The sequence below is a fragment of the Ambystoma mexicanum genome, chromosome 6q (assembly GCF_040938575.1).
Source record: "Ambystoma mexicanum isolate Mex_15411 chromosome 6q, UKY_AmexF1_1, whole genome shotgun sequence".
NCBI lineage: Eukaryota > Metazoa > Chordata > Amphibia > Caudata > Ambystomatidae > Ambystoma > Ambystoma mexicanum.
Window position 1 is genome coordinate 857400212 of NC_090937.1, and position 24758 is coordinate 857424969.

The window sequence follows — 24758 nt, forward strand, 5'->3', positions numbered from 1 at the left end:
GAATCTCTAAACTTTGATTTAGGGAGTCTATGGTGAACGATTTAGCTTATACAGCATTAAGCTTAAAGGTGTGCTGAGTTTTTAGCTATAAGTCATAAAAACATTGGAGCAAAACAAATAATGGAAACCAATCAGCATCTCAGTCATTTGAGTACACATGTACTTTAGGGCAACGTCGTGCTCAGGACCAAACAATGTGTTGCATCCCACACGATGTGAGGGAGTAGCTGGCAGAATGTAATTCAGCAAGCCCTTCTGTGGATTTTACCATTACATATAAAGCTTGCTCAAATAAATAAGTAGTGCACTCTTCGTCGTGGACTTTGGCACGTAGATCAATTTCATGTATAGTTACTCTAAGTGCCAAATGCACTCTTCTTCGTGGATTTATTTTTGCACAACAATTGCATTTGGAGAACGTGCGAAAGCCAAAGTTTGGTATAGAGACACATTTTATTTGCAGTTACTATTGGTGCCAAACTATGTTTTCCAGTAGAGGCTGGCGCTTCTGCTGAATTGGGAAACCCAGCGGGGTTAAGCAATTGTACAATCACTAAATGGTTTGCTGAGGTTATTGCCCCGAGAAGTCTGTAGAAAGGCTTGGGCTTCTGATACAAATGTGTGTATTCACCTGTGCAGCATTTCCTAATGCATTCACAACAAAAGGTTAAACATAGAGAGTTTATCACTGCAGGCAATGCTTTCCCTCGAAATAGCCAAGTAGTCACTTTATGTTAGATATGCAATCATATGCAAGATACTCTTAACAAAAGCCATCCCAACAAGTAATACATGACATCATGCCATCTTAGGTTTTGCCATGAAATGCCAGGTACTCACATAGCATGGCAAGTGTTGTCATTAAATGCACAGGAACCACCTCATTTGCCAGGTATTGTCATCAAATACCAAGGTACTCAAATCATATGCATATTATATTCAGCGCATTCTCTGGTACTCACATCATTGCCAGAAACTGTCATTTAATGCCCAGGTATACATAACATTACTAGAGATGTCCATGAAGTACAACACCAATTGCCAGTTCGTTACTCTTTGCCATTGGTTGCCATTAAATGTCATTAAATAACCCTTGCATAATAATTTCCATATGTTGCTCCCAAATGCCCAGACCTGACTGCTTTTGTCAAACAAACACCTCTGTACTTTGTCCTTTTCTAATGAATGCCATACAATGAACAGGTACTCACAGCTGTCAGATGATTTCAATCAATTTCTATTCATTTCTATTTAAAAGATTCAGATGTGTATCACATTGCCAAGGATTGACAACCTATGTCCAAGTACTCACACCCTAGTCAAAAACCACCATCAACTTCTCTGATACTCACCCCATTACAGAGGATTTGCATAGAATGGCCATTCACCATACTCATCCCAGTGCTGGGGATTGTCATCGAATTTCAAGGCACTCGCCCATTGCCAGAGATTTCCAGGAAATTCCCTGATATTCACATGCTTGCCATGCATTACTGTCAAATGTGCCCTAATGCCAGTGACCACAATGACATGCAATGGAATGGCCAAATGCTCACCCCATTAGTCGACATTCATTGACATCTAACAGCATTTTAGGGCCTGATTCGCATAGGGTTTTCCAATGCGATCACACCATAATAAAACATGTCTGTGAATTAGGCCCTGACTCTTGAAACGGATTTCCACTTAATGCCCACATATTCAACTATTGATATAGAGTATCATGAAATGCTCAAGCACTCACTCCATTTCCGGAGATGTTCATCAAATGCTCCTGCAGTTATCCTGTTGCCACCAAATACCCAAGAACTAGCACCACTGCCAAGATTTCCATTGTTCAAGTACTCAGACATTAACAAACAAAGATAAGCATGGCCACCACCAATATATAAGTATCTGTTGTGTAATTTCCAAGGCACACAAGAGTAAATGCTGGTGACAGAAAAAGGCAACCTGAAACATGCAATGAACCCCAGAAAATGTCCTAGGATAGGCATGCTCGCATAAAAGTGCAAAAAGCATCTACAAGCAATGGCAGTTTGTTTCTTTACGTTATGATTATTCCTTAAGGACCATCTTATAATTGTAGCAGCTTTTTCACTTTTAGGACAGCACGTAGTGCCCAGGACCTTTTCCTGGGATTCATAGCAGATACTCAATCATTGCCACACACTGAGAGGAAATTACCGATTTCGCACCCCATTGCCAGGGATCAACATCAATTGCACAGGCATGCAATATGTTGCAACGGGTTATCATCAAATACACAGAGTCTTACTCCAATGCCGAGGATTGGCATTGCCTCCTCCACTACTTGCCCCGTTGCCAGGGATCATCGTCTAGGTACTTGTCCCCTTGCTGAGATTGCCGGCAAAACCAGATACTCACCTCATTGCCATGTATTGCAAATGTATGGCCTGGGGCATGCCCCATTTCCGATCATTGCCTTGAAATGCCATGTACTTGCCTTGTTTCCTCTGATTGTCATGATACGTCCAGGTACTTACCTATTGCCATGTGTGCGTGTAAAAGACGAAGTGCATGAAGAGTTGCAATCAGATGGAGAGGACAGAGCCTCTGGTTCCCCTTCTGTTACCCTGACCATCTACCCGGTGAGCAGATCTGCTAGAGAAAGAAACATGATGTGGTTTTCACTAGTTGGCCAGGAAAAGTACTTGGCATGAATAAGTGAACGAAATGGGCAGGAACAAGACTGAGCGCAGCTCCGGCAAAAAGTTTCTTGGTGGAACAGCGCTCTGTCCCGGAACACGCAGTACAGGAGCCTTTACATAGAAACTGCCAAAGCACCACATTCGGCTTGCAAATATTCTTCTTCTAAATTACCGAATGCGTGGGGACCCACGCAGGGCTTCCCCATCCAATAAGATAATGTGCACCAACTTACAAATGTTCTTCTTCTTCTTCTTAATTATCGGAAGCGTAGGCGGACCCACGCAGGCGCTTCCCCATCCTATAGGATGATGTGCACCGTATCCACTAATTATTATTTGGCTCCATTTAAGCTCACAACTCCTCCCACCTCCCGGTCTGCCTCACAAAATCCAACATCACACTACGCCTCCTCCTGCCTCTCTCCCCATCACCTCCCAGTATAGTCCTCTCACTCAGCTCAGCCACATCCAATGCAGTCAACCGAACCCTCATCAATTCTCTCTCTGCAACATGTCTTTCACACCTAATCAAAAAATGTCCCACCGTTTCAGGCACCTCACACACCGCACAGTCCCTTGATTCACGCTTCCCTATTCGAAATAGACAGTCATTCAGCCCCACATGACCTATCCTCAACCGATTCAGCATCACCTCCTCCCACCTCCTCCATTCTGAACTCCCTGCATCCACCTTCACCGACACTTTCCTACGAACACCGAACATCCACCTGCCCTTTACCACATTCACCCACCTCTCCTGCCACTCATCCAGGACTCGTCTCACCATCACAGCCTTCACCTCATCCACACTCAAAGGCAACCTCACATCAATCGCTCCTCTCCTCATACCCTCACCCGCCGCCAAATCCACCAACTCATTTCCCAAAATGCCACTGTGACTGGGAACCCACGCCAACTCCAAATCCATACCCCCGTGCACACACCGATCAATCTTCATCATAATGTCCAAAATCACATCCTTCCTATCACCATCCCCTGCCACAATCGCCTGTAACCCACTCAATGAATCTGAGAACACCACCACTTTCTCATACCCCAACTCACACACCCTGTCAATCACCAATGCCATCGCCACCAACTCAGCCGTACAAATAGACACATCATTCGTCAGTCGTCCTATTTTATACTCCCCAATGCTTTCTAGATAATACGCCATTCCCACTCTCCCAGACATAGGATCCTTTGAACCATCCGTAAACACCTTGTATCCTTCCTTTCCTGCCACATACTCCTGACCCAAAGCTTTGATCTCACCCCGCATACCTCCCTTCTTCGATACCACATTCGCCAACTCCAAACACACCTTTGGAGATCTCATCATCCACCTCGGCCTTCTCTCCAAATCCGTATCTGTCACAATCATCAAATCACCCACACCCCACTGCACTCCCTTCTCCCACATGTGAAACCCAAAAGTGCCCCCCTTCCTCCTCCACCGATCCGTGTAATAGTCAAACCTCCAATTATACTCCAAACATTCACGCACCGGATGAGCCACACTCTTCGCACTACACTTCACCCACCATCTCATATTTAACACATCCCTCCTCATCCCCAATGGCATCTCTCCCACAAGCACCTGAACCGCATTCTCTGGGGAGGACCTCATCACACCCGAACACACTCTCAATGCCCTTGCCTGTACTCTATCTAACCGCAACTTCTGACTCGACGTATAACCCACTGACACCTGACACCCAAAATCCATCACACTCAAAATCAACCCCTTATACAACATTCGTAAACACTTCTGTTGCGCACCCCATTCTTTCCCAGTCACCGCCCGCAACAAATTCAGCCTGCGTTTACACTTATCCACCACACCATCCACTTGCACATTCCAATTAAACTTTCTATCCAGAATCACCCCCAAGTACCGAAACTCTTCCATGCTCTTCACCCTCACAAAACCAAATTCAACTCCTGCTGCACTCTTTTCCTCGAGAACACCATACTCGCACTCTTATCCACAGACACCGAGAAACCCCATTTCCCACACCACTCCTCCATGCGTACAATCGCAGCTTGCAACCGTCTCTGTACCAACAACAAACACCGCCCTCTTACCCAAACCACACCATCATCCGCGAAGAAATCCACCTGACACCCAATTCCCGCCAAAGCTCGAATCAACCCATCCACCATCGCATTAAACAGCATCGCACTAATCACACTCCCCTCAAACTGGTATATATGTAATACATTTTACAGATATCTCTTTATTAGGGTGACTAGTGTGACCATTCAAAATAGAAGAGTACATTATTCGCTTATTATTTTCTTAATGATTCACTATAAGAAATGTTCAGATTTAAAATTGTGGACATTATGTTGTTCCCATAATGCTCTTTGTTTTTATGCAAATCCCCAGGATTGAGTTCTATATAGAGATGCTGGGCCTTATTACAACTCTGGCTGTGCCGGTAAAAACAGCAGGCTGCCGCTGAAGTTGTGTATTTATTCCAGCGCCTGGCAATGGGGAATCACTGGGGAATTACAACCCCGCGATCCCTGAAGCCAGGCGTCGGAAAAAGTTACTCCCCATTCCCATTGAGTGAAGTCTGAGAGTGGGTGCATTTCCACCCGACGGGTCAGACCTGGTGGGCGGAAAGGCATCCAGCCCGCAAACCTGTACTCTGCTGGTCTGGTAACAACGCTGCCGGTAAGCCTATTGGCACCGTTGTTAACGGACCGGCAGGGCTGTAATGAAGCCCACTGTGTTGCGCAACCTGGACCTGGGCCACGCCCATTGGCCCTGCCCCCTCCACCCCAAAGCCCCACCCCGCCTTAAAAGTGGGGGTTCCCCAAATAAATGTTTTCCATTTTCAGTACTGGCATGACTGACATCTGAGCCTAACATGACATTTTAAAAGAAGAAAGCGTCTTGTCAGAAGATCAGACTTTTGATACACCAGCATTATCTATTCCTGTTATGCCGAGTGAAAACACATCCACAGAAGAGGCAGCAGTGACCCTCGTATACAATTCACATGCTTTAAATGCACACAAGACAAAAGCCACACATTTGTATGCACGTCCCATTTGTGAATATGGGATGCACACTTAAATAGATGAACACGCCACCACCCACCCTATGGTATGTGAAGAGGGTTGGACAAAGGGCATCTACATGTGTGCATCTGTGCTGTGCGCATTCTGATGCCCCTTGTGTACAGGGGACATTGTTTGGCATAAGTGAATCTCTTTCACTTGCATAAGAAAGCTTTGTGAAATGGCTCATTTATTCTCAATTCATAGAAAGGCTGCTACATAACTCATCTACTTCTACATTTATAAAAGACAAAATGTGTGAGTTTGTGGCTTGGTGAAGCATGGTTCCTTATATAATTCCATACTGTTTCACCAGTCTGCACCAAATTTTACATAGTTACCTGCCTGGACCCTCCCGACATTACTGGCTATGTGACATTTGGACACCCCACCCCTTTCCCCGGATTTCAGCAAAAGCCATATTTTTTGTGGGTTTGTGGCTTGGCAAAGCATTGTTTCTTATACAATTCCACACCATTTTACCAATCTGCACCAAATTGTGCATAGTTAACTGTTAGGACCCGCAGGATGACATTTGAACATCCATCTTCTTTCCACGGATTTCAGCACCTTCACACATGAGATGGTTGCCTAAAACAGTTGCCTGAAATCGGCGAAACAGTCTGAAATCGGCGAAACATCAATGTGGTCGTAGAAGGACCAGTCCCGGCACGAGGAAGAAAACTCAAGGTCTCGGACTTTGAAAACCACATTTCAAGGCCCAATTATGCACGGTTTCTGGGATATTTGCACCTCAACAAACTGCACCACGCCATGGTGAGGCGACAGGTGGGGAGAGAGCTCAGCAGGTCCCGGTATGCAGCAGCACACCAACTCTCACCTCCCCCCAACGTCTGTTCTCTGGTTTATCAGCCATCCACATGCGCCCAATCTGTGTAGTTTACTTCAGGGTGAAAAGCACATCAAGCGAGAAGAGAATCAGAACAGCAACCTACAGGATCATTGATTTTCAACCATTGATAAGAGTGTTGTCATGTCTGTATACAGAACCTGTTTAGATAACGGGTACTTTTTGCTAGTACTTCATATTTGTTGGCACTAACCCGTATGAAAATGCATGTATGATTAGGGTGTAAGCACTGACGTTCGTTTGTTAAAGAATGAGTGCTCTGAAACATTACTCCAAGGCTACAGCAGGCCAGGCACGGTTGTCCTTATTGTTCATAATAAAATCTAACTGACCCTGACATGCTAATGGGGCCAAACGGACTGGCACTATTTTTATTATCTCTGTACCTCGGCACTGAAAGGAATCCAAATAACTGGCGTTTTGATGCCAATATATAGCAATGGTGGTCATACTTGAACTCGTTATAAAACATTGAAACAGTGTGAGTACCTAGCCTTTTGATGCCAATAGATGACATATGAATGATTTCAGTATAAGAGCGTGTACTTAAATAATGATGATACTCCAGTGTCATATAATGACTATGGGCCTCATCACGAGTTTGGCGGTAACCCTTAAATCCGGCAGTCGCGCTATTACCGCCAGATTTAAGGGTCCGCCAAATCAGGGCTTTGGCAGATTTCTCCCCAGCTCTGAGCTGGGCGGAAATCCGCCGAAAATTTGTGCTATTACCGCCGGCTGGAAATCCGCTGGCGGTAAGAGCGTGAAAATTCCCCATTGAGCCCAATGGGGAATGGGGCATTCCCAAATGGGCTCAGTGGGGAATGGGAAATTCCATTACCGCCCAACTCGTGATGAGGCTTTATGACGGTCAAATGGCCCTAGAAGCTTAGCATATTGAGCAAATTATTGAAACATATCTTAACAATGCTTATACATTAGCTGAAGCTGTTGACTTTGTTGTTGTACTTATTGTGACAGTACATTCTTTGTTCATGATTGTTTTGCTGTACCATAGATTTATTGTACGCTCTGTGCACCACACACATAGCAATTCCATACACAACCATTTATAGAATGTAATCCACTGGAGGAAAGAAACTGAGGATAGGAAAGTGGGCAATTGAGGCTAAAAACACCCTGGGAGGGAGGAGACAGGAACTATGCAGCTGGAGAAGAAGATTTTGTGATGGCATGTCAGTCCTGTTCGGTGGACCATCGTTCTGCAAAATAGGGAGGAAGATATAGTTGTGATAATAGGGTTTTGTTTCCCAGGCAGATCGGGTGTATTTTAAGTTAGTACACAATGTTTTTTGGAAGCATTAAGGACTCCATTGCTTAATTCAAAATGTGCACCTCCACAGCTTTGATATAACATGGTTTTGTGACATGTTTGTGGATTTCCGCGTGTGCACACCACAACTCATTTTCTCTTACTTTGATTGTTTCTTTCAATAAGAACTGCAAAAACGGCACCGTTGCGAATATCTAATCGCCATGTTTACTAGGTTTTATTGCACTTGGAGATGTGCCTTGCTCATGACCCCTGCTCATCGTGTTAAGTCCATCTCTTCATACTCACCTCCTTGCACTGTATGTTCCCAAGCCCTCCCAACGTCTTTATTCCTCAGTCACCCTTTGTTTGCTGCCTCCAACGTACACTCCTCTCCAGTGAAACGTACAGTCAAATACTGCTTCGCCAGTCTCTTGTGTCCTGTTTTCAACTGCCAATATTGGAACCCAACGCACATGACTGTATTTTACTAAGTTGTTTGAACTAACCCCTCACTCTGTTCTGAAGTATCCCCTTAACCACTTGGTGCATTTTCATCCGCATTGGCACTAAGTGCAGGGAGTGTGTCAATCAGCTCCCTCCAAGACAAGGCAATAACATGCAGTGAAGGCCCACATTCGGAAGCAACTACTGGCTCCCATGTGCAGCGGGATCTATCATCGCCTATGGTCCCTTTTCCTCCTTTCTCTGCCCACCCCCCTGACTCTGTTCTCATCCTGCCCAACTGTGCACTTTATCAAAATTATCCGTTCTCTCATCGACCCTCAGGGATATCATCGGCCTCAATCCTCCTCCTCCATGTGGGCCACCATAGAAAGCAACAAGTGGCTCACTCTGTTAGGGAGATTTATCATGTATATGTGCCATCCCCTTTCCTAGTGAGACCCCAAACACTTTTTGCTGGACTTCTGGACCTTTTTCTTTCAATTCTGAATGAGTGGAGCCTTTTTTCTCGCATTCATTCTTGTGGGCTCTGTCTTTTGGAACTATATTCTTTGAATTCTACCTGTACTATGGAGAAAACACAAATTTAGAATTCTAAACAGGACTTTGTTCTTTGAGCGAATTCTGATTTTTTAGCTTGTGTTCTTTAGGGCTGGTTGTATCTTTATCTTGATTGCCAAAGATAGGATTTAAAGTATTTTAAAGTAGTTATACAAATCCACTTGCGACAGCCCAAAGCGATCTTCCATATATAGTTGTGAGCGCCAAATTAATACTTTTCACACTTTTTAAGACTTGATTAAATTTGGTCTTTTATTTTAAGTTTTGCACAGGGTATGTAACCCCTTCAAATAAATGGTCTCTCTACGCGTGTTTCACCCTTTATACCATCAAAAAGGGATCATCAGGAGATATTTTTCAATAGTGTTTCTCTCAATTCTTCATGTGCATCATCGTGGAAATGCCAAATCCATCCAAATATTTGCTGAACCAGTAAGGACACTGCAGAGATCTGATGCAACTCGCCCAGACCCCCTCACCAGAGTGTGGGACTGCAGGAAGCGAAGAAGATTGTCCAGGCGATCTGTGTCCTTTGTTTGTGCTGCAGAAAAAGGACCAAAACTGCAGGTGAACCTAGAAGTGGCTGAAAGTCATTCCACAGGTCCTTCCTCAAGACTGCTGCTGAGAGATCCCATCGATTGCCCTGCCTTCAGTCACCAGACCAAGGAATCCAAAGGTCGGGTCCAGAGCTGCAACATCACAGAGCATCCAGCACGAAAACGTTCTTCTAACCTAAGGTACTGTGGGGTCAAGGGTATTGCTTACCTGATTCCAAGAAGTTGCTCCAGAGCATTGGAGTGCATGTAGAGGTGTCCAGGGCAACCACCTCTTACCTCCAACCCAAGCTGCTACTTGTGCCCCCTTCTCAAGTCTGTTTTAAGGTCTCCCTTATTCGTTGCTTCAGTAACTCTAGACACTGTGAGAAATCCACAGGAACTCTTTGTAATTCGCTGCTTGTCAAGACTCCAAGTTCTCTCCAAACTGCCTTTAGCTAGGGTTGTTTTTTTTAACTTAATTCTTTTTTAAACATTTGCATTTGTTTATTTTTTATAGTTGTGGATACAACTTTACAAATATGAGCATGCTTTCCATAACACTTTATATAGTTTTCATGATCTATTACATGGATTTGCATGTAGTACAATTGATTCATTTGCACTTAAAATTGTATTCATATTTCTGTATAAAATTATTTTTCAACATAATCACAGTTTTAAAAGAAAATTGATAGTGGCTATACCCAGAGACACATATAGTGCACTTTATCCAGGTGTTTATCTTGCTCTTTGAGTTATTTTCAAAGGCTTGTGTTAGGCATAGTATGATTGTTGATTCATGTTCTTCTTTCTTAGGCACTTTCTGTATAGGGACAATGAATTTCATCGACAATCGCCTTCAGAGAGATGAGTCCTAGTTCACATCGTATAACAGGGATTGGAAAACATTTAGGTAATGTAAGTAATGTTTTCCAGAAATAACCTTCAAGATAGTTCCACTTCGGTTGATTTTCCTAGAAATTGGATTGTGCTCCGTATGTTAGAGCCTGGATGACTTTTTGTTTATAGAAAGTGAGGATTGGCAAATTTGCGGTGCACTATGGATGCTTGAGAGTGTAAAGTTGTTATTTTGAATTTCATTTGCATTTTGTACTGTGCGTCAATTTTTCTATCATTTACATTTACTCCTAAGTATTTGTATTCATGTATAATTGGAAGGGGAATATTGTCGATGGTCCATTCGAATCTTGAGTTCTTGCTTTTGTTTAATGTTTTGATCTTTAATATGTTTGATTTTGGGATGTTTATCTTTAGTTCATTCTGTAGAGCACCAAGTAGCCTTTCAGGTCAATAGGAATTTGGTCTAGCAGAATAAGGTCATCAGCGTATAACAACCATGCTATTGCCCGATTATTTAGCTTAGGCATAAAGCTTCTTGTCATATCAAGGTATTCTCCAATATCTTTTATATAGAAGTTGAACAGGGTGGACGCAAGTGTGCATCCCTGCTTTAGCCCACGGTGAGTGTTGATGGCATCTGAGAGAAGTCCCTCATTGTTTAATTTGATTCGGATAGATGTTTCCACTGTAGAATTGTTGTAGTAAGTTCTGTATATAAGTCGGCATTTAGCTGATTCTAATTTCTTCCATAGTAAAGTTCTTGATATTAAATCGAAGGCTTGCCTGAAGTTGATGAAGGCAACATACAGAGGTTGTTTTTTCTCTAGCGCTTCTTTTTTAAGTGTGGAGATAATAAGTAAATTGGGGCGGTGCTGATTCCACTAATAAAGCCTGATTGATGGAGATCAACATGTTCTTTTCCTTTAGCCAGGCTGTCAGATCTCTTTGTATTTTTAGGTGTTTGTGTTGAACTATACCGTTTTTGTATTGAGTGCTTGTATTACTGGCCATTTTTGTACTCAATTATCGAGTCTGCTTTTACCCTTTTTAAATCTGTTTTTTTCTGTTCTTGATGATCGGATCATATGAATGCGTTGCAGAAAGGGTCGGACTAAGATTGGGGGGCGGAAATTTGGGAGAAAAAGACAGATTGTCTGTATATAAATCTTGCAGATTCTTATTAGCACCTGTCAGGACAGGCACTGTCTTAATTCCGCTCAGGAATATTTCAAGTTTGGGTATCGACCATTTAATTTGATTTCTGCCCTTGGGTTTTGTATGGCATGTTTGTAATAGTCTCTTGAATTCTGGGGATGTGGCAGGCATGTGATTTCTAAGATGTTGTGATCACTTTCCTCTTTTTCGATGACCGTAATGTTTTTTTACGACATTTATGGTGTTATTTGATATGAATACATAGTGCAAAATGGCTTGAGATTTGTTTCTTTTATCATGTCGCCCAAGAGGGGATGTCGCCCACTATGATTCAGTTGAGAAAGTTCATGTTTCTGTTTGATATGAGATTCATCCATCTTTTGCTTTCGAAGCAATCAATTTGCCAGTTTGTGATAGACATCTTATGTTCAAGTCGCCTGCTATGATTGTTGTTTGTATTTGTGTATCTTTTGCAATCATATGCAGACATTTAGTTATGTGACTGAAAAAGAGATCTTCAGTTAAGAGTGCAGGATTCCAGTTAACATTTATTATAACCGTGCAAGGAGCGAGAGTGTGTAGGTTGTTGTTAAATTCTAATTTTATTAGCTGTGTACATGGGTGAGGTGATAGCCATGGAGTTAATTTACCCAGTGCATCTGTTTTTAATGCCACAAGGAGGCCTGCCGTAGGTCTCCCTTCAGCTTGTTTTATGGAAGAAATCCAACTTGTTTCGTAGTTCGGCCATGTTGGTTGCATGTTTATCCAAGTTTCCTGTAGCAGTATCAAGTCATATGCGTCAAGTTGGTGTGTTTTACTAGGTTTCATGAGGTAAGTGAAACCTCTAGTGTTCCATATTTCAATTCTCAAAGTTCGATTGTCATGGATGGCTGGACGTTATTCGGTCTGCCATTGAACATTGGATTATATTGCTTGGTGTAGCCATGACCATTTGGTTTCTCTGTGTTTTGGTGTTTCATCGTTGAAATGGACTTCTCTTTCTAAGCATCCAGTACATTCTTGGTATTTGATAGAGGCTTTTTCATGTGATCGTTCTCTTAGCAGGGATCTGGACTCCTTTACTCGTTCTTTTACAATAGAGAGATTAAACCCTTTAGTTGCAAGATTTTCATTTTCTTTCCATATCATTTGCTTCACAATAAGCAAAGGCATTGACAGAGATGCAGAGTGCATTCTTTTATTTTCTGATATATATACAGATTCAGTGTCCTTTAATATTATTTGTTTAAGGTTAGGGTTTGAGCCAAACAACGCTAATAAGGCCATAGATACAATTAGCGTGTCTGGGACTTTCAGAGTGATGTCATCAGATTTTTGAATTTGTGGGTGTGCATCGATGTTGCCATTTGGGTTGGTTTTATCATCCCTCTTGAGTTCCCTTGTGTTTTTTTTAAATTGCATGTTTTTGGTTATCTCTCCTGTAATCTCTTGACAGAGCTTTCATTATGTCACAGGAAATGTCCTGTGTAGGATCGTCTTTTTCACTCTTCTCAGGAAGCGATGTTATAGAGTATGTCGAGTAATCCATAATGTCATCTGTCACAATATCTTGAACCAGTAAAATGTCATCAATTGATGGAGCGTCTTTACACGTAGAATGTGTGGTTGTCACATTTGTATCTTCGTCAAGAATTGTTGATGGCTGCTGAGGTTTAATGTCTGTATATCTGGTTATGGGAGGCGGCAGGGTGTCAGGCCTTTAATGATTTTTTTAGCTTCCTTAATGTTAGAATTTATTTTTGCTGTTATTATTTTGGTTTTCTTTTGATTTCTGTTTTGCTCAGGAGTTGCTTTATTTCGTTTGGCTTTTCTTTTGCTTTTTGAGTTTAGGAACACTTAAAATATGGGCTCTTGATGCTCGGAAGGTTTGGACTTAAAAGACTTACCAGGCAAAGGAACCGTCTCTAGAACTTTGAACTAAGCTTATGTTGCACTAACTCACCATTTTCCTCTCTTTAAGTGACTTTACTATATGTGTTTGCAGAGTAAATGTACTACTGTATAACCCATTGAAACCGTATGAGTGCGCAATAACCAATAATACAGTAACCTTGTCTTTTCCCTTTCTAACATTGCTACAAATGTTACCGCAAACAAACGCAAAAGTGAAAGTGCCCTTTGAAGTGTATTATCAACTAATCCTAAGAGTTCTAGTATACACGTCTGAAGTATTTAAAGTGATTCTGGTGTAAATATAAGAAATATATACTTTTATATAAATATATGTGTGAGTGCTTTTTTGTTGTGCCTGTCTAGCTAAGATTCAGTGTACTTACCTACAGCTCACATCTTACTCTTAAAATAAGCCTGACTGCTCTGCCACTCTACCAAGGTCCTGAGCTACTACAGACTGGTACTAAGAGGTAGGGCTCTACAAACCACTGGGATAGCTTACTAAAGTATTACTGCCATTAGGACTTTAGGAAAACTCCCCTAACGCTGGTGTCACAGCTGGTGGGATTTGTGTATGTTCAATGACACTGATTTCTGGTTGTATTGCACACAAAAATCCATCCTCCAGATTACTATACTGTAAAGTACTAAAACTATGTCCACTATGGATAACTAATAGGCGGAAGCTTGTATGTCTCTTAATGTTGAAAAACTGAAAGAAATGTGTAAAGATAAATGTCTAGTACTAAAGGAAAAAAAGCTGAGTAGATCCAAAGAGTGTTGGATTACCAAGCTATAAGTACTCCTGTAACCCCTGCTTCCAGAATAGATCTGGAAGACAATGATGGTCAAAGTTTAACTCTTAGCCCTCAACTTCCAGATAATGAGGCAGAGGATGATGTGGATGAAAGTATGAATATTAATCCACCTGCCAATCCTCTGACCTCAACCCTACCTGTATCTAACATGTCAGCTGAGATGGTTCTAGAACTAGAAAAAATGAAAATGCAGCTTGAATTCAGGAAACTTGAAATTCAGTCTGAGATGAAAGACAAAGAAATGAGGAAGGACTGCAATTCAGGGAAAAAGAGATGCAGCATGAACTAGAGATCAAAAGGTTGTCCCTTGATTCCACTTCTGTTTCAGAGTTCTCTTTGCCAGACCACCCCAGAAGCAGGAAGCCTCGTCTCTCCGAAGATTTGGTGAGTTTGTGTGATGTGAAAACTGATATTCTTTATTGGCTGAGGACATTTGAATTTACATATAAAGTACAAGGTATTTCTGAAAATGAGTTTGTTCCATGGGTAATCTCTAGGCTCCCCCGGAATGGCTGTGATGCTGTGATAGAGTTCAATGATGTTGATAGACAATATTACATTTTGGTAAAAACTGCTCTCATAGCCAGGTTTGGGAATAACTCTTCATAATACCTAAAAAGGTTTAGGGACAACAAGAAGAGAGATGGTAACGTGTGGGCCACTTGGATGTGTGAAACCCTGAAAAATGTAGATGGGTGGATTAAGGGCTACAAAGTGAGCTTGTATGAAGGCATGAGGTGTCGCTCTATGCTGAAAAGTGTTTTTGATGCCTGATCCCCAGAGGCTGAGACAGCACCTGGCTAACTCTAAGGAACTGGACCCCAAGAAGCTAGCAGTGGTTGCTGACTTGTGGGTGGCCAATAGGACTACTCACAAGGATTTTGGGGCTCCTCACAAGAAAGAGGAAGGGAAAACATAAAAAGGATGAGAAGAAACATTCTAAAATAAAAACACCAAAAGGGGCCACAAACAAAACACAAGTAAATTCCCCATACATAACCTTATAGGGCTAGTTACACCTCTGGACCCAAACCAGAGGGATGTTATCAGAAACCCCTATTCCAAAAAACATTTGGTACATTTGGTAAATGTGTCATTTGTGGGTCTGGTGAACATCTGAAAGGAGATCTCAATTGCAAGGGTAAGCCTTCAGGGATACCCTCTGTCAGCTTACCATTCACATATGATGTGGATATTGCAATAACATCGGCTAGCTTTCATCCTCAAGCTGAAGAACCTATTGGTGTTCAGGCTAGACTTTCTTTACTATCTCTGGGACAGAGGGAGCAACAGAACATTGATGTGTATAATTCCATTGCTGATAATACTAAAGAGAAGTAAAAAGATAGTGTACTTGTGAATGGACCGGACACTCCTCGCATTAGAGACACTGCTGCCAGTATAACTAGGGTAAATGAAAGTTTCTTTCAACCTGAGGAAGATGCTAAGGCTCCCAAAAGGCTTGCCTAGTTAGCAGGAGGCCCAGTCCAAATGTTCCCAGTATTGCCAGCTATCATTAAGGGTAATGAGATGACTGTAAAGATTCCTGTAAGTGTCCAACCATAAGTGCTAGGAAGAGTACTGTTGCACAATGATTTGAAGGCCTTAGGTGTAGTCTCCCACACACCCAAACATCCCTCTAAGAAGAGAAGAGAGTTGATAAGAAAAGCCAGAAAGGCAACCTTAAAGGATCTTCCATCTGAGACCAAGGAGAAACCTAGAGTCTCTAAAGGAAAGAAGGGCCCCAAACCCCAAACTTCCACAAGGAAAAAGGTTCCTGTTGAAAATATAGAGGTCACCCCTGTGACCCCATCACCAGCTGAGACTGAGTTGGTGCCAAAGGAATCCCCCGAAGAAGCCTCTTCTGACGAGTCAGAGGAGGAGGAGATTCAATCCTGTCTAGAAGATTTGGATCCAAGAGACCATCCTGAGCTGCAGACCTTTCTTGGAGAAGGGGGACCCTCAATGACAGACTTCAGTAGAGGACAAAGAGAGGATACCGCTCTAGAAGGTCTACAACAGGAGACCTCTGGAGACTTGTGTAACCTCAGGAATTGAGACCCACATCCCTACAGTTAGCACATCAAGTCCCCCTGGCTGGTCATTTAAGTTCCAAGAGGACCAAGGAGAGGATTTCATTGTACTTTTAATGGCACAGGATGGATGCAGACATTGAACAACACTGTAGCAGTTGTCACAACTGCCAGTTATCTGGTAAGAGTGGAGCCAAGAATGTGGCACCCTTAGTGCCTCTCCCAGTAGTGGGAGTCTCTTTTGAAAGGGTGGGGAGTTTTGACATTGTTGGACCTGTAAACCCTCCAACATCTTCAGGCAACCGATTTTGCATGATAACATGACTGGGCAAATTAGGTTGGCTAATGAGGGTACTATGACTTCACCATTCCTGCTTAACAGAGGAGTCAAACAAGGCTGTGTTCTGGCCCGCATGCTCTACAATTTATATCTGGCGGATTTACCAGCACAGTTTCATAATGTGGCAGGATGCTGTCTGAGGTGTGCCACTCCCAGTGTATTTGTATGCTGATTACCAAGTCATTTATAATCATACATTTAGTGGTATAAAGGATATGTTTGAAACCTTGGTGGCATATACTGCTGAGAATGCACTAGTGGTTAACATGTCTAAAACAAAGGTTATGCTATTTTCAGTTAACAAGGTTAACCATCATACTCTCATCACCAGCCTGGGAAACTTACCTTATGTTGCTATGTACCCATATTTGGGTCTTGAAATGAGTTCGAGTTTGCCGTATAGATACATCATACAAGCCAAATGTCCAAAGGTCATGGGCTGACTTGTTTGATAGATAAATTTGTCCAGCAACTGCTGGTTATTCATTGGAGGTTATTCTTACCCTATATCGGCAACGTTTCTGCCCAATGATTTTGTAAGGCCTTGATGCATTGAGTTGGTTGGACAGACTGGAGGGCTACTTTTGGAAACAGGCCTTGAAATTACCAAGTAGCACAACTGTGGAAAATTTGAGATTGGAGTTGGGGTTGGTATCTTTGAGGGGCCAACTTTTTGCCAGACAAGGAGGATTCCACCGGAAGGCTAATTCAAATCCGAAATGTCAACTATTGTCAATAGTGGGATCTGAAACAGGGCTTAAATAGAAACATGGAGGAGGGGAATTTGCCCGTCTGAATTACAAGTTGTATGAGAGTCTTGATTGGCTACCTGATTTCAAACGGGGAATGATTTTTGGCACCATAAAAGCATTGTTTAAAAGAAAGCTGGAACATTGGGACTGGTGTAATAATTACGCACAGTAAGCGACATTGAGATCATATAGATATGTTGCCAATGTGTCTCATAGCTATCTTTTTTTTTTTAAATGGTTTCGTTTTTTACAAATAACTTTTCATTTATATATATAAAAAAACAATATTATTTCCTTCATTTACAAAACACATTCCATTTAAAGTTTTTCTTCCCTTTATCTATTAATCTTCATATTTCATTAGTATTATATACCTTCCTGCTATGAGACCATCATGCCATCTGCCCCTGAAATTTGTGTGGAGCTGATGTGATTCCAAAATTGCACGATGTTGTAAGACTCCTATTGTTCCCTGTCTGGATGAGGTTCCATCTGTCATAGCTATCTAGCTCAGACCCCGTTATAGATATCATTTGTCGAAACAAATTTCTCTTTTCAGCTAGTGCAGGGCGGATCATAATGATATGATGTAGATTCTCCAGCGTCCGTTTGTCCTCACAAAATCTGCAGAAGGCAGCTTCTTTTGAGATTTGTCTATTTTTTGCCATGAGTTCTCGTGTGGATAATTGGTTTAATCGTAGTCTTAAAAATGGGCTCCTGATTTTCCTACCCGGGAATTGTTTGAGGTATGACGGCAGATCATTCATTGCACGAATGTCTATCTCGCAGGTCAAATTCATCCGATATTGGGATTTTACTGCCATAGTGCGTATCCAATCATTTCGCTGTATATTTTTTTTTGCACATTGTGGTCGCTTCAATAACATATCATAAGATATGTTGTTTGTAATCATTATGGCACTCAGCAAGTTTTTCCATGTTACTAGGACTGTGTTAGCCACTGTGATGTTCCTTTGTTCAAATACTCTATATGCTGGAATGTCTTCCTCATTGATCATCTTTCTATATAACTCAATTTTTTTCCACTCGACTATTGATCGTAAGGATTGAAGAGCGACCTTGTGTATAATTCTTATGATGGGAAAAGATTTTGGTAGAGCCAAGGTTTTCCGCCAGAACAATCCCTCCAGTCAGTCCCAAATTGATTGATCAAGGTTTATCAATGACTCGCTACCATAGGTTAAAATGAGAGTCACTTTTTTGTCGATAGAAGATGACAATCGGTCTTAACGAATATTGTCCAAATTTTCTATGTAAAAATAAACCTTGTCTTGTCAATGACAACGTTTTGGCTCTTAAATGGTTTGTCCAGGGTATTTCTGTTTTCGACTGGTTCACTATGAGTCCAAGATATTTTATTGATGACTCGGTACTCAATTTTTTGTCATTCATGTGGAATTGAAAATGTTTTTTTTTGGTTTACTTATCGTCAGTTCCAGAATGTTTGTTTTGTCAGCGTTTATCTCTAGTTTGTTTTCCATCATGTATTTTTCAGGCTCCCCTAAACTTCTTTGTAGCCCTATCTCAGTTTTATCCAAGATGACAATATCATCTACATACATAAGATGCTGAATCAGATGGTTTTTCAGTTTAGGTGGATTAGCTCTCAGAAAGCGAGGTGAATCAGGCAAATCGGTGGTATAGAGCTTAAATAGTGTTGCAGCAAGGGGGCAGCCTTGTTTAAGGCCATTATCAGCGTTAATAGGGGCCGATAGTTGTCTTTGTTGAGATAGTCTAATTCTGAATGTTGTGTTGTTATACAGTTGTATGATTGGCTCCAGTACCGTCGACGGGCAATTCCACTTTTTAAGTTTTTCCCATAGTGTTGTTCTAATCACCATATCGAAATCCATATGCAAATCTATAAATGCTGCATATGTATTGTACTTGTTAGACATCGCTTCATGTTTCAGTAGATTCAAAATCATAAGGTTTACATGTGTTCCCGTGCTTTTTGTGAATCCAGTTTGTCTGATGTCAAATTTTTTGCTTTCTTTGATCCATATATCAGTTTTCTGAGCAGAAATGTTGCAAAGATTATCCCAATCGGATCCAGTAGGGCGATCGGTCTATAATTCGATGGAGATTTTCTGTCACCTGCTTTGTATATTGGGATCAAGATGGCTTTCGTCCAAGTAAGTGGAATTTGCTTCAAGTTTTCGATGGCGGTGAATAGTTGTAGACAGAATCTGGCCAAATCCTCAGGATATTTCTTTATAATGACATTGCTCAGGCCATCTGGGCCAGGCGCTCTTGATGTATTTAGCATTTTTATTATTGAAATGACGGATTCGAATGTCCAAGCATGTGTCCATGGGGACATTTCTCTCTGATCCATACCAATTGGTTGTTTACTCTCAGTCAGTTTGTAAATTGACACATAGTGACGGATCCAGTCACCTTCAGAGATCCCTTGAATGATATTATGGTGAATATCCGTTTGCGGATTTATTAGATTCCACAAACCTCTCGTATTATTCATTTTCAGCTGTGCTAGCATAGATTCTGCATCATGTTGAGCGAGCAAAGCTTTTGCATTTTTTGTCCAATTTCTGTAGCTTTGTTTTACTTTGCGAATGTCGCTCTATATACTCGTGCAGTTCATTTTTTTAGTTCTGAGATCTTACTCCACATTTCTTTTTTCTTTTCTCTGAGTTGGGGATTATATGCGTGAGTATGTGTATTCCGGTTATGTTTTTGTTTATGTGTCTTTCGTAAGAAGGGATTGAGTATCCACTCGTAGTTTATTAGTTTTACGCCACTCTGAGTTTTGGACAAATATGTTGTTATTAGTTTTTTCATTTCATTGGGCCTCATTACGACCCAGGCGGTAAGTTACCGCCTGGGCCGTGACTTTACCACCATGGCGTAAACTATGTTTACGCCATGGTGGTTGGCGGACTTACCGCCCCATTCCGACCTTGGCGGGGTGGGGAAGGCGTTAATTACGCCACCGTAAATTACGGTGGCGTAATTAACTCCATGGTCCCTTAGCGCCATGGATTTTAACACCTGCTAAAAGCAGGTGTTAAATCCGCCATGGCGCTAAGGGACCTCGTACTCAGGCGGTAAGGGTCGGCGCTGTTTACGCTGCCGTAAACCCCTTACCGCCTGGGTCGTAATGAGGCCCATTGTCATTGATGCACAGTCGAGTAACTGCCATGTTGGTTTCCATCTGAGGTAAATTAATTTTCTCTCCTGCACTGTACGGTACTTTCCAGGTGATACTGATAATGTGGTGGTCACTATTAACAGAGCTTGTATTCTCTTGCGCTTGTATTTTAGGAACTAGATTTGACGAGATGTATATGTAATCTAAAATTTCTGCTAGTTTTCCATTCTCCAAGTCATGGAAGTAGGACTGGATTTCAACTTGTAAGTATAGTTGAGCTGCCTCAAGGTGATTTCTTTGGTCCAAATCCTTGCACTCACTGATAGTTGTGCTCTGTCCTTAAATCAACCCTGCTTATCGAGTAGATGAATACTGAGATCTCCACATAATATTATTTCAATCTCCTTCATTTCCAAAATAAGCTTATCTATCGCAGAGAACAAGGTGTCAATAAATTCATCTGTTTCAATCACTGCCTGGTTCCAATATAGATTGAATATCGCTAGCCTCTGTGTGGTTCCTTGAAGAACGAATCCATTTGTCGTCCTATTGATTAGAATTTCTATTACGGTTTGTTGGATCCACGGCGATATATTTGTGGTGTCCACCATCTGTATATTTTCTTCAATTTTTATGAGGGTTAGGTGACCAGCTGACGGACGTCCTATTTTACGGGATATTGCTGGGTTCATTGAGACAATGTATCCATTGCATCCAGGCAGAGTATCGATCCATGTCTCCTGAAGATAGATGATATTGTGTTTCCAAAGGTCATCCGTATTTACGCAAAAGAGGTGAGAGAATCCTCTGGTGTTCCAAGTACAGAGGGTCAATGTGGCATTATTCTTCTTCGTTGATGGTTACGAGTAGTCAGTTCTCAATGAGGACATCGTCGTATTAGAGGATTTTGCCTCTCTCCAAAAAGGTGTATTAGAAAGATTCGTTCTCATTGAGGACACTGTCATGTTTGGAGAGTCTGTTTCTCTCCAAAATGGTATATTAGGAAGGTTTGCTTGAGTGTATTTGTTGATCACTCTTTCTGCGGAACTGGGCTTTCTGCATTTTGCAGTTATCTCTGAAGCATGAGCAGCCTCTGCTCCCTGTTTCTCTTGCTTGATTAATCTCTTTTCATAATTCTGTCGGGAGCACAATCTATTTCTCTTGTTTGTTGTTATAGAGGTACATGAGTACCCTAATTACAAAAAATGATGTGCCTCCTTACTTATTTTTTGTATGTTCTCTATGTTGTGAAAATGAACATGTCTCACATCCAATTTCTTCTCATCCGTGAATTCCACCAATTTAATATGACCTGTGTTAATCCATTGAAGTGCCGGAATCGCATGGAACAGCCGTAGAGTATTTGTTCGATTCAATATCAAATCACGTTGATATTTATCTTCTTTCAATTTTTCCATTTTTAATTCTGTGTCTTGTAATAGCTCCAAAGGAGGTTTTCTTAATCTTAAACTTGCATCTGGGTCTGTACTATTTGCTTGAAAAGATCTGTGAATGCTTTGTGTTCTCTCTCGTAGCTGCAAGAGGGAACATTCACTGTCTGAGATAGATTCCACGCTGAGTATTGAAATCTCTAACTCACTGTCAGATATATCCTCACAGGTAAACTCTGTGTGCCTAGATTCTATTGTGTATCCTTCTTCATAGGAATCAATGATTATTAAAGATTGAACGTTATTGAGCATTTTTAGAATTCCAGTTGCTTTCTTGGTCTTCTTTAGAGTAAGTAGATAGATTTAAGAGTGCGTCTTGCCTGGATGAGTCTTCTTGCTGTTGTGCTTTGCTTGGGTGCAATGTCACATTTCCATTCGTAGGAATATCTAATAGGGTTCTTTCCTCTTTATCTACTTTATTTACCTCTGGTGCTACATTGGACTGTACTGCTTTCTTCCCCCCTTGTTGTATAACTTTATTCACTTTAGGGGTTGTCAAATTTCGTAGGAAGGCTCTTGAGCCATTTGATTTATGTTTCTTTAAACATTTTCTTTTTCATTGAATTTGAGGTGGAATGTTCGAGCTATTCTTAGATTTGTCAAAAATAGCAAAAATGTCCGGCTGTTTTTCATGTAGTAAAACCACGTCCTCACTGGATTGAGTATTTGGGCCTTCTGCTTGAGTTATGACTGTGGTCGAAATGTTGGTTGTAACCTGCTCATTGCCAGATTGCAAAGAAGCTGTAGTCTGTGGAATAACTTCTTTAGTCCCGTTTTCATTTAAGCATTTTACACTATTTGTCTTCTGCCCATTTGCCAAGATCTCCATCATCCCTGCTGTCAATGTTGCCTTCTCTTCATATTCTCTTCTGGCTATTTCATATAGCCTTGACTGCCATTGGGCACTCGTTTCGGTCTCTTGATTGAGTCGCATGTGAATGGTATTTATAAAAGCCTCTAGATAGATTTGTTTCGTATGGATTAAGGCAAGTAGCGTAGCTTGATCTTTTTGGCATCGTGGTTGCTTTCTAGTAACTTCATGAATGGATTCATTGCCTGTGAAGTTACTGCTAGGAGCAGATTTTGTAGATCCAACATAGTTGTGGGTATTAGTTCAATTGCTTTTGGAGATGGTAGTTTCTGTTGGCATTGGCAGAAGCGATTATTACCCACGATGTGATCTGCTTGTAAAAGGATCCAATCCCACAGTCTCCTGACTGAGTAGTCACCACTTTCTCGTTCTAATATTAATCACGAAGAAAAAAAATAAAAAAAACTCCAGGAAAGAATCGGCTGAATGGATGTCAACTCAATGGCATATACTAAATCGCCTCGGAGGCTCTACGCTTTCACTGTCTCTCAGTGGAAGTCACTCACGAATTGCCTAGAGCATTGTAGTGGGCGGGACTCAAGTGAACAGCAGCGGGAGCAGCCTCCCGTGTCTGATGAGTCCGTTGGCTCCTCGGCGGCACCCGCTCTTCGAGCCTGCTCGGGGCTCACTCAGAGTGCACAGCTGACATGGGTAAAGGTAGGAGAGGGAGAGGGCGGGGGGGACAGGGAACGGGGCGGGAAGGGTGGAAAAGGGTAGAAGAGCACGCTGCATTTTCTTTCCAACAACGTACGCTGCGGAGCGTGTTGTATCCGTTGTTGTATCTGTTGTACCCAATGCAAAATGCAGCAGTGCGGATTTCGTCAGCAGCGAATGAAGTTGACAAAGATTGAGTATTTTGCGGGTCCACCACCGCTCAAGCAGCTAAGCGATTTCATGGCGTACTAGGCCAGGCCAAAAAAAAAAAAAAAAACACACACCGCCGATACAAACGAGTGAAAGAAGAGTGTACAGTTGTTCCAGGGGAGACGGCATGGGAGACGGCAGACAGCAAAGTTTTAGTTCTCTGGATCACAGAGTCACAGACTCATCAAAGTCACCGTCAGCCCAGAAGACCAGAGACAAGAGACTCTGCAACCTGACTCCGCTGCCCGCTCCGCGGATGTGTCTGGGTTTTAAAGAGTCAGCTGATTCCAGGCAAATTAGTAACAGTAGAAAGTAAACTGCAGCTCCTCTCAGGCAACAGGCACAATGATACAAGAGACTCTGCAACCCGACTGCGCGGCCTGCTCCGCGGATGTGTCTGGGTTTTAAAGAGTCAGCTGATTCCAAGCAAAATAGTAATAGTAGAAAGCAGACTGCAGCTCAGGCAACAGGCACAATGATACAAGAAACTGTGCAACCCGACTCCGCGGCCCGCTCCGCGGATGTGTCTGGGTTTTAAAGAGTCAGCTGATTCCAGGCAAAATAGTAACAGTAGAAAGGAGACTGCAGCTCCTCTCAGGCAACAGGCACAATGATGCAAGGGACTCTGCAACCCGACTCCGTGGCCCGCTCCGCGGATGTGTCTGGGTTTTAAAGAGTCAGCTGATTCCAGGCAAAATAGTAACAGTAGAAAGCAGACTGCAGCTCCTCTCAGGCAACAGGCACAATGATACAAGAGACTCTGCAACCCGACTGCGCAGCCTGCTCCGCGGATGTGTCTGGGTTTTAAAGAGTCAGCTGATTCCAGGCAAAATAGTAACAGTAGAAAGGAGACTGCAGCTCCTCTCAGGCAACAGGCACAATGATACAAGGGACTCTGCAACCCGACTCCGCGGCCCGCTCCGCAGATGTGTCTGGGTTTTAAAGAGTCAGCTGATCCCAGGCAAAATAGTAACAGTAGAAAGCAGACTGCAGCTCCTCTCAGGTAACAGGCACAATGATACAAGAGACTCTGCAACCTACCTCCGCCAATGTTCCAGCCCCACTGTATGCAGCCTGATTCTCAGACTGCGCACAAATCTATTACCATTACTTGAT